Source organism: Coenobita brevimanus, chromosome 8, assembly GCF_032717465.1.
Source record: "Coenobita brevimanus isolate Jiangsu-jjx chromosome 8, ASM3271746v2, whole genome shotgun sequence".
In the NCBI taxonomy this organism is placed as follows: domain Eukaryota; kingdom Metazoa; phylum Arthropoda; class Malacostraca; order Decapoda; family Coenobitidae; genus Coenobita; species Coenobita brevimanus.
Genome location: NC_136961.1, coordinates 21,768,775 through 21,781,084, shown reverse-complemented (window position 1 = coordinate 21,781,084; position 12,310 = coordinate 21,768,775).

The following is a 12,310-nucleotide window of genomic DNA, read 5'->3' as shown; positions in this document are numbered from 1 at the left end:
AGACGGAGGTGGGGGGCAGTTGTCGAGAGGAGGGTGAGTCGTGTCTCGCTCTTGGTTTGCTTGATTTGTGTTTCTTTCTCGCTGTATTATTGATCCTTTCTTATTGTGATTTACTCGTTTTGGTGTATACTCGCTTGTGGTTATATGATTGTAGAAATGATGCCTTGTAAGCATTGTTTCGTACGTTTGTGCCACCACAAATAAAATGTGAGTCTGAGATTGATTATATAGTAGTCACGGCCGAGTAAATAAGTAGGGAGTGACTTCAGTTCACGTGTAGTCTGTGACAGGAGGAGTTAAAGATGAATACTGTGTCTTGAATGTAGTTTATTGTCTTCAAAGGGAAAGTTTAAGTTGAACACTGTGTGTATTATACAGGAGCGTATATATACTATCTAAGATCAAAGGGAAAGTTTAAGTTGAACACTGTGTGTATTATACAGGAGCGTATATATACTAGCTAAGTTCTCGCTGGACCCCTCTTCTCTTTACCACCTCTCGCTTCTGTAGCTAGCCCCCTTCTGGCTCTCTAATTCCTCCTTTCTTGTCTACGAGGGCTTGTGTCACGTGTATTGGCCGTGTGTACGGGTTCTAGTAGCTTGTGTGTATCTGTGTGTATGTAGTGCTTCCACTGCATCTCTGGCATTCCTTTGCTTAAATCTGGCAGACACATTTCCTGTTCCCACACCTACTTTATGATTTGTGTTATTATAATATGGAGTCTTAACAACTGCACTTGTATTTTGACATAGTATTTAATTGTAGGTAAACATATTATATGCAACATCATTGCTCATTAGCACAAACTGACAATGGGCATGTGTCTACTGATAAGTAGCTGACGAGTTGAAAGAGAGAGTCGAGGTGGTGGAGCAGGCTGCATGTTGTCCATTAATGAGAGATGGGGTATCCTATGTTTGTTGTTATCTAGTGTGTAATCAATTGTCTATAATTACAGATAATAAAAACTAAATAGGTTTATTATTATTCAGGATACAGGATATCATTGACACCTAAATAAACATACTGTAATGGCTAAGAATCATTGACTGTTGGAGTAAAAAACGTGACCCCACTTCATCCCCTTTCTCTTCACGTGCCAAGCTTCCCCTCACCCATATACTCTCCCCTTCCCCCTACATGGCGCCATTTGTGAGTGAATTTGCCCACTATTTCTGAATCACAGCTCAACTTGTATCGTGGTTCACGTTACAAGATAATAGAAGATTTTTTTTTTTTTTTAACTCAGATTTTATAAATAATAAAGTACACAGCTCATTATCCCAATCACACAATATATATTAGCCAATATCACAGCATAATACAATGACCACATAATAATTTAAAACTGCACACAGGATGAAGCTTGGCGATTCGAAAAATTGTTGGGTATGTACACACGAACACACACACATGCGCCGTTGCCATGTTAGCCATATCCCGTGACCAGGTGGACCAGGTGGAACTCTTGTTGAATGTATTTCGCTGGCACTGTCAACACACTGGGGCCAACGTACATATATGTCACTGGCATGGGGCAGATTAACTCATGCTCTGTAAATACTGTTTTGTATTTTCAGTGAGTCTACATTCTTTCCATCTGTGGATGTACCTTCAGTCCTCCCAAGCGTTACTGTTATGAAACATGAAAATGCCTAAGATAAGAAGTGAGGGGTGGGTGGGGAATATACTGCTAACCTTAGAATTTCTTCAGTAGTCGCAAGACTATAAGAATAACTAAGTGATGCCTATTAACCATCAGAGATATGACCTCCACGGTTATATGTTCCACTCAGCTGACTAGGAAGTTCATTGACTGTATATAATAGGACTAAATTAAATTGCATTAGTTGTTTTACTCACTGACAATCATTATTTTTTAATGTAATTTCGTCTATTTGCACTACATTCTTCCAGAGCATATAATTTCTCGATTAGTTCAAAACTACACTAGCAGAAAATCCTCTTCAAACTCTACATGATTGTCGCAAGATTTGTCTTCAGTATTTTTTATTTTGTGTGCACTGAAATTGCCACACAGAACTAAATAGGGCCCCTCTATCATCCAACATATCCACAGAGAGAGAGAGAGAGGAACACACACACACACACACACAGAAGAGGGCACGCACACACACACACACACACACACACACACACACACACACACACACACACACACACACACACACACACACACACACAGAAGAGGGCGCACACACACACACACACACACACACACACACAGAAGAGGGCGCACACATACACACACACACACACACACACACACACACACACACACACACACACACACACACACACACACACACACACACACACACACACATCAGAATATTACCTTTGATCCTCTTCACTACTCTGACGTACCATAATACATTTTTGCTAACATCAGATGGTTTATTTAGGTAAAGGGGAATTGGTACCAGATGAGTTATATAACTTCATTTAACCTTTCCGCTGCAAGCACCTTCTTCCTGCTAAGTATATTTGTGTTCGTATATAAAAATATAAAAGTCGTTTTAGTACAGGGATCAAGGAATCTTTACCTGGAGTATATAATAAGTGACTGTTGCAGGAGTGGCGATGCTGGCTGATGCTGAAAGATTATGGCTTGGCCTGGGTTTATCCTGCCTCCTGGTCCATGCTCGCCTGTCTCGCTACCGTGGTCAGTACACAGGTTTGTGTTTAACATACTCATGTTCTTATGACTCACTCAGCTGAATGAAATCATTTGGCACCAGTTAATATAACATGCTATGGATTTTCCAGCCATACCAGTGTTAATGGAACCATTATCAACACTTTGTTGTCCTTATGGTTCAGCCTCACCTGAATATTTGTCTGACATTAGCTTGATTAGAATACACTGATATTTCCAGACCATGATAGGGTTAATTGTGCAAGTATTAAAACTGTACGGCATCTCTTTTTTTCACTAAATCTGATATAATCGTCTGGTATTAGGTGGGACAAGCGACCAGAGTAACTATGACCAACAAAGCGCCATCCGTGCCAGTGTTAGTACTTCCAGGATTCTGTTTGCCTTTCAAACATCTTAAATTGTTAGTATGGACGTTCTAAAGCCGACTGTCACCATACAAGAACTAAATAAAATTTATAATTACACATGCAAAGCAGATTGGTGCGAGAATTCATTAATTACTCGTCCCCGCCCCGGAGGTGCTAGGGGACGGGTATTGTTTTCACTCGGATTATCTGTCTGTTTGTTTGTTTGCCTGTCTGTCTGTTATCAACTTTACATGGAAACCACTGGTGCGAGTTTGACTAAAATCACAGGGATGATTGGCTATGACATTCTGTACACCTGTTTAAATTTTGGACCAAATTGGGCCAAAGCTCAAGCTTTAGGCCCAAAAAATGTAAAAAAAAGAAAAAAAGGAGGGTAGGCGTTAAAATAGTTTTTTTCGCCATGACTCCTTTCAGATTCGTCATATCGACATGAAACCAAAACCAAAGGGTGCATCTTTCAGACCTGCATCCTATAAGATGCCTCATTACATCAGGGGGTTCACCCCACAGTAAGAGGAAGGGGGGTCAAAGTCAGGTGGGTCGGGCCTAAAATGTCATATGGGCATAAAATTAGTTTTCACCCGATTTATTCCAAATTTGATGTATGACATCTTTGACTAGATATGCTGTTGTGTTTATACGTCAACACTAAAATGACCGGCGGGGACGAGTTTGCTGTGTCTGGCATCGCTTCTTGTTCATTCTTGCATTCATATGAGGCAAACGCTGCAGTGCTTATAGTATACTCACCCTCCGACTCCATCCACAAAGCCCTTTATGCAGCCCTTCAGACAGCGACTCCCTCCTCTAAATATTTCACAAGAGACGATCGACCTGCTACAGCCATGAGTTTCGTGGCCTTCCCCTTGGTCTCCTACACCTCAGGTTACCTGTATCAGAAATTACCCGGTAAGCAGGTTCAACCTAAGGAAAACAGGCCACGTGCCACTATAAATGGAGTTGGTGCTGATGTATTATGTGTGCAACAGACCTCGGTTCAGTCTCACGTAGTAGTCACTCCTTACACACCCGTTTGTTGTACAGTCGCCCCAAGAAGTGATGGCAGAGTATCCAAAAGATTTTGGTCTGTGATAATGCACATACTTTTCCTTACATCTTTGCAAGATTAACTCTATTTTGTATAACTATCATAGAAATCAATAAGTAAATGCCAAAGTAAACGTACATTTATAAATTGTAGGAATTAATTCGTTTGTTAATAGGAAATCTTCAAACAGAACTGACTGAAATTTCAGTACTATAGCTCAGGTACAGTCAGGCGGGGTTTAAATCTAGTATGATAACAATCAATAATTATTTTGTTATTATCATAGGTGTGAAAAGAAAGGACCTTCAATAAACAATTAAAGCCAGTTAATGTTATTTATAAAATAATTTGTTTGAATACTAGTGAATAATTTAACATCATCTATTTCCATTCGTGTTGCCTCCATGGAGGATGACAGAAAGCGGGAACGTGGAGTAAGTTTATTGGCTATTTCAAACGGCTCATTGAGAGGCACGAATGGAACCTAGCTGTTGCTCCAAGACATGAAGTTATTGCACTGCATTTAGCCAGTTTCCCTTTAAGAAAAATCTGTAGAAGACTTAGTATATGCCAGAGGACTATCAGTGATATGAAATAAATTAAAAAGGAACCTCGAAAATTTGTCGAGAGTCAGAGCTACTTGGATCGTATGCTAAATTTGTGCCACAGCCTAATAACCTCAATGTCTGAAGTCCGAACGATTGACAAGAATAATAAAACACATCCGGTCGTCAGAAGCAGGACAAACTGGTTTAATTAGAAAGATTACACAGAGTAAAAGATCAAGAATGTGACTTTGCATGCAAGAATTTTAGAACTCATGTTTTGGTCCTTTTTTTTTTGTTTGATGTATGAGAAAAATGTAAAATCTGCCATATCTCCCTACTGCTAAAATAATTCTTTGTCAGTTGGGAATAAAGTAACTTACTATAATTATTATGCCGAAGAGACGACAAGGAATGAGGGACAAACAGGTATACCCTTTACCACAGGCAGGGTATCGTTACTGAAAATTATTTCATTGTTGTGGCATCCTTATTGTTGCTATAACAGCACCACAGCATTTGAAAATGAAGTGGTGTATTGCTTTCAGAAGAACTGGCCTTCGAAACTAGAACATCTGTACTTGAAACACTGGGACATCAGTGCACTACGAACATGAGGTAGATTTCGCGCCTTGCACGGAGTAATACAGTACATTACACATTCAGATCGGGAAAACGTATCTTACAGTGTTAACTTCTAATATACCATTGCCTCATGTGATTCATTTTACATAATACTATGCGTGATATATTTTGTATTTTCTTCATATGAATTGATGAAGACAAAATTTTTACCTTATTTTCACTGTTTCCTTGAATGCCTAGAAGTGCAGAGTGACCATAGCAATCTGAAAATCTGCCATCACTTCTTGGGGTGACTGTATCAGTGATATCCTACGTTCCTGCAATGGCACTTAGTACTAAACAATTTAATTCGCCACTCATGCCACTTTTGGTGTCCATGTCTCACAGATATAAACTAAGACAGCTAGCGAGCACTAATACCCTAACCCTTCGACCTCAGCTATATTTTGACTCAAACACTGGTGACATTCGCAAAATCGCTGGTTTTCAAGACCAAAGACATAACAATCCTTCATCATTCCACGGATATCACATGAAGGCTAGGAGTTGGAACTGAGGAATAAGGAGGTGATGAATAGGAGTCGCTTCTGGTGGCGCATACTGACCGTGTCCGGAGTGCGGGCTAAGGTAACGTTTCCTCGTCACTGTCACTTCCCCACGTGCACAGTACACAGTGGGGTGCGAGGGAGAGGCAAAAAGAGCAATGAACTTGGCTGTAGCTGCACTTCAAACATAAAACATTTATCAACCTAAAACACTTACAGAATAATACTTATAACCTCACTTATAACGTATTTTTGTTGGAGTAGTTTTTCACTAATTATGCAGTTTGCTTCTCTAATTTTATACACAAGTGAAAACATACAAGTCACTTCCTTACATTTCTGTGTTCTTGGCTATGCTTTTCGAAAGCCTTATTTCTTTTTTGTATATCATTAGCTCAGTTATATCGAGGCACTTTTTCTATTTATACTGTACACACTACGGACAGTGTGAAGAGAGCGCTGGATGCGAGAGAGATATCTGTTGAGCATGGAAGAGTGGCTGTGTGTGACAGAAATAAATGGAGAGAAATTGTGAATGAATAAGTGATGACGCAGCCCTGAGGGGATATTCTCCCGCATTTGGTCTGATCAGCTAGTCAGGTCAGGTGCGGGTAAGGGGATGGGTCTGTTATGATGTGGCAGAGGTAAACCAGCTCTGCTGTCGGGCCCTGCTGCGGATGTCACTGATTGCATTGCGCAGTTGACCCTTGTGCGGTGTGGTGCGGTGAGGATCTGTCCGTTCTCCCCTTTGTGGCTAAGATGCGAATGAATGTGTTTGAATGGATGAGTAAATGGGGAGTGTGTCGTCCTGTCTCGGCCACCTCCCTTTCCTTGGGGAAATCAGTCTAGGTATATAGATAGATAGACACACTATTTACACACACTATATATTATATGCGCTATTTGATAAGCCACACACAATTATGCTTGGTTATGAACCAATGATAACTGAAAAAGCACACCTGGCAGGGGTGATGCAGGGTGCACCAGCAAATAGTGTGTAGACTATGTGGCTCACTCAGCAAATATTTCCATCTTGACTTTCGCCCTCCTCACCTTCCTCGTCACCCTGAGGCTCCTCAAATGACAACCCTGATTCATCAAAAGGATAGGGAGATGCAGGGTAGGCTACAGGATCACTGGGGTCACTCTCCAGCGCGAGTGTGATGAAGGGGGGAGGAACTCAGACAAGTTGGAAATACAGCTCATCTTCCACATGCTTGCATCGTTCCCAAATGACTAAACTTTACAACTCGCAGCCACTCCAACGCCTGGGGAAGCATAGTGGTGTTAAAAAAAAAAAAAAAAGGTGGTAGATTCGGATATAAGAAGGAAAGCACTGTCGAATCAGTCTTACTTTCGGGGTTCTCCCAGAACTCTGCAAGCGTTGGACCTATCTGATACCCAAGGTGTACGGGTTGAAGACGCAAATTTTCATCCTTCTGTCTAAATAATGAGAACGCCAAATACCCGAGCTGAGTGAGCTCGTAATCCCATAGGCCAGACTATTGCAGCAAAAAACCTCAGTGTTTGACGTACTGTTGGTATGGACCACACTACCAAGATATATGAGTCTTTCCAAGATTCCCACATTCTCACCATGTGAATGAATAGACTGAACCTGAAGATACGGTGAACAAACACCATGTCTTCTCAGGCAGGATGATGCTAGTCCACCAAATGGCATCTATGATTGCATGTAATACCCTGATCATGGAATCACTCCTCGCTTTGATCCGTTCCCCTAGGATGCCACTAACACCTGCTGCTCTACCTATCCACTGCCTTGTAGATTTCATCTACAGAAGGCACGGTATCATCAGTTGGTGGGAAAGCAATCAGTGGTTGTACACCAGGCAGTGGAAGTACTCCACTGGTAAGTTGAGCCGTATACAGCTCATCACCAACACGAGCGGTTCATCTGCCATCAAAACATAGTCAGTATGTGACAAGGGTCTGGTAAGCAAGTCGAAGGTCATTTGTATGAAAGTGGCCTTACACCTACTCAGAAATTCCCTGACATACCTCACCTCTTCCCAATGAAACTCATATTACAGCACAACTAATGCATATAGATTTTTTTTTTTTTTTATTATGCGATACTTCAGTTTGCAATATTTACTTGAAGTTCATTTTATTATGGGGACTCTATGATTTTCTGGGGTGGAATCACCAGCCATTAAGAGGTGCCACAATCTATAATATGTACGAGTATTGCAACCACTTGTGAGGAAACAGCGTTATATAATTTACACTGGTGTGGAAGATAGGTCATAGACGATATTCCTTGAAGTTATATGACAAGGGGTCTATGTATGGGCTTGACCTCCCTGGCAAGGAGAGATTAAGAAGATTTATGACCTGGGTTGCAGTTCGAGGGGCCTGCAAGAAGAGGCTTTGGTCGTAGGGAACATTACTGTTTGATGAACATCCAGTAAAGAAGACCCCGGTACAAGGGAAGATGTCTCAAAATCCCTACTTGAATGGCTAACATCATTGGACGTTATCCTTCTAAATATGAAGATTTTGCATCATTTAATAAGATTCATCACCGATATGTGTATTCTGGTCGTACGACCGACTTTTTTTGGAGTGCCACCCAGTATGTTAAGCTTTGGCCCATATTGAATATTGAAGGGAAAAAAAAAAAAACACTGAGTAGCAAAGTGATTGTAGAAATATTTCCCTCTGAAGGAGGTACCCTGTGTGTTGCGGTATATGCATTCTTCCAGGGAACGTTTAGTGCTGGTTCAATGCAGTTTAATAACCCAGGGATTTGCTCCAGTTTTCTTGTCAATAGTCTTTACTGTTAATAAATTAAATGGTACTGCATTTAACCTTTTATGTACAGCTATAATGTAAATACATGTATAAATACTTGAAATGCCAGGAATATTCCATGTACCTGACTGCCCATGCATACTATGGTGACGTGGAAAATGGAAGAAGTTATATCTTAATGTAGGTAAACTGAATACTTAGCTTTAGGCCCGTGTCCCATATTCAAGTTCATCTTCGAGAATGGCCCCGATCACCACGATCTTACCCTCGAGGTATGATCTTGGTGAAATGCCACGATCATACCTCAAACAGTAGGCCAATATGGACATTTCAAGAAGCACTCACGTTAGTGCTATGACACACAAAGACATTGCTATGACATCCCACAAAACCCAACGAAGGCGTCACGTTATCCTGACGACACACTACGATCATCCCTCAGTTAAAAAATTACAGTCACTTTGACTCCACATCACACCAAGATATCGCCACGTAGCCAGTCGAAAGTTGTCGTAGCGTGTCTTAGGTATAACTTTGCCTGTCGTAGGTATAACTTCGTGTGTCGTAGCAGGTCTTCGGGATTCGATCTCCAAGTTATTGTTACAACACGTCAAGTCACACCTAATGACAAGCTACAACCTATGACAAGCTAAGACACGCTAGGTCACAGTTAAGACATATGACGTACTGTCACGGCATGTCACGTTAATTCCTTGTTGGCGCTAACACGCCGACAATTTTTGAACATTCCAAAAATTGTCGTAGTGCACCAAGAACCGCAAAGAATGACCAAGTTCTCCAGGTCATCGCTACGTAATCGCCAAGTCACGCCAAGTTACTCATGACGACATGCAGCGACACACAAAGACATGAAGATCGTGGTGCGTTGTGGGAAAGTTCCCACATAGGCTTTAGTTTTTATTTTAGACAAAGATTAACTTGTTCAGTTAGAGCTTCCTTAAAAATTTCATGAAGTAATTCATTGTATTTAAGTAGTTGTAATTAACTAATATTTGGCATCTCTGAACCAGTGAAAGTGGGAGATTGGCCATTTTTCAGTTAGTTCCTAATTCAAGCAGCACAATGTACAGTTACCGTCACTTCTAATGAGTACAGTGGGTGGTATGTTTGGTTCAATGTGGCACCACTGCGTTTGTTTACATCGTAGTAATAGGAAGTGAATGGGCAGGCCCGGTAGAGCTTTCCCTCCTCTACAATATCCAGTACTCACAGAAACGATGTTCTATCAAGTGACTTTAAGTCATACTCTGTCTGCAAATACAAGTGTTTGCCACGTATGTATAGTGGAAGGTAAAGAGAAAATCAAATAGTAATGCCATTGGATCCCATTGTTTCTCTGACAGATGACTGTGAGGCGTGGTGGAACGGAGGGGAGGAGGGACAAGTAGTGGGGGAGCATGTATCGAAACTTTGTCGTGTTTCGTGAAGAATGATGAAGGGTGTAACTGTGCAGATGTTCTGCGGTGATGTGTACCTCCGTATGCAATAACGTGTATTCGATGAATGTTGGAGTCCTAATGTTCGTCATACAGTGTGGTGAACAACTGAAGTTGAGCATAAATGTTAGAAGGTGTGATGTTCGATGTCTCAACATGTGGTTCACCTGAGTCTAGTGAGTGTGCGACTCAACTGCCGTAACATTATTGTGGTTGAACCAGGGTGGTCATAAATGATTTATGATTATGCATGTGACTTAACGGTCATGCGATGTTGTGCATCATCCTGTCTGTCTTATTGTGAGGAAAAACAATCATTATATTTGCAAACCATAGTATAAGTAGATGTCCTATTGCATAAGATATAGCTACTTTGAGTGTTGGACAGCTATTCACTTGTGCTAAAATGTTGTGGACATGATACACATGGATCACGCAGAGGTAATGAGATACCGTATTTGCATAATGAATGCATGTCTTGTATTATGATAATTGAAATAACGGTGTTATGGGTGTGATGGGTGTGATGGATGAGAGCTAGGAGGATTAGGTGTGGCAGGGAGGTTTTGAAAGTGAGTTGGATAAAAGAGAGAAAAAGATAGAGTATCAGGAGAAATTGAAAGATGAGTGGAACGCAGTGAAAGATCGGGAAAATGGCAGTGTGGAGGAGGAATGGTAGTTATTTAAGAGTCCTGTGGTGGGGCATGCAGAAGAGGTGTGTGGCGTGAGACGTGTGGGTGGTGGTGTAAGAAAAGGAAGTGAATGGTGGTGCGAGGAAGTAAGTATGGCTGTGGCTGAGAAGAGACGTGCATGTGAAGTGTGGCTGCAGAGGAAGGATGAGATGTCATATGAAAGGTATAAGGAAAAGAGGAATAGAGCGAGAAGGGCTGTGCGTGATGCTAAAGTGGCAGCAGATGAGAGGTAGGGTAGGTGGCTGACAGAGAATTTTCAACAGAATAAGTAGATGTTTTAGAAGGAAGTGAAAGGGGTGCGAAAGGGAGAGTCTGGGAATGACGAACGAGTAAAAGCAGAGGATGGAAGGATGTTAATTGAGATGGATGCAGTAAGGAAGAAATGGGCAGAGTATTTTGAAAGATTGTTAAATGTAGAGGAGGAAAGGGTGTCTGAGATTGTGGCAGATGGAAGGGTGCAAGGAATAAATGTGTTGGGAGAGTTGAATGATTCTTTGATCACGAAGGAGGAAGTGGAGAAGGCAGTACAGGAGATGAAAACAGGGAAAGCTGCAGGTATGGATGGGTGTGCTGTGGAATGCCTGAAGGGTGGTGGAGTGACTATTGTTGACTGGTTAGTAAGATTGTTGAATGTGTGCTTTGTGAAAGGTATGGTGCCAATTGACTGGGCAAGTGCTTGTGTGGTCCCGTTGTATAAAGGAAAGGGTGATAAGTATCAATGTACTAGCGTTAGGGGTATAAGTCTGTTGAGTGTTGTAGGTAAGGTGTATGGTAGAGTGTTAATTATGAGAGTTAGAGAGGGTACAGAGGGAATGATTGGTGATGAACAGTGTGGCTTTAGGAGAGGGAGGGGATGCTTGGATCAGGTGTTTGCGGTGAGATAAGTGTGTGAAAAGTATTTAGGGAAAGGCAAGGATGTGTTTTGGGCATTTATGATTTAGAGAAAACGTATGACTGAATTGATAGGGAGGCTTTGTGGACTTTTAAGATTGTATGGACTTGATGGTAGGTTACTAAAAGGGGTGAAAACTTTTTATGTAAATAGTAGAGCGTGTGTAAGAGTGGGAAATGCTGTGACTGGTTTCCTTTGAGAGTGGGGCTGAAACAGGGATGTGTGATGTCGCCTTTGTTGTTTAATATTTACATGGATGGTGTTGTAAGGGAGGTGAATGCAAGAGTTTTAGGTGGAGGTCTGAGTCTGGTGGTGAATGTTGGTGGTGGAGAGTGGAATCTAAAGCAGCTGCTGTTTGCATATTATACTGCACTGGTGGCTGATTCAGAGGAGAGATTGAGACAGTTGGTAGAGGAGTTTGGAAGGGTGTGTGAAAGGAGGAAATTGAAAGTAAATGAGAATAAGAGTAAAGTGATGAAGTGTACGAGGTTGGTAGATGGTAGGGGGATGAATATAGTTTTGAATCGCGAGTTGCTTGAGGAGGTAGAGTGTTTTAAATATCTAGGGTCACATGTTGCTGTGGATAGAAGAATAGATGCAGAAGTGAAGTTTAGAATAAATGAAGTAGGAAAGGTGCTGGGAGGAATGAAAAAAGTGTTTAGATGTCGTTTGCTTAGAATGGATGTAAAGAGAAGGCTGTATGAGGGTGTTGTT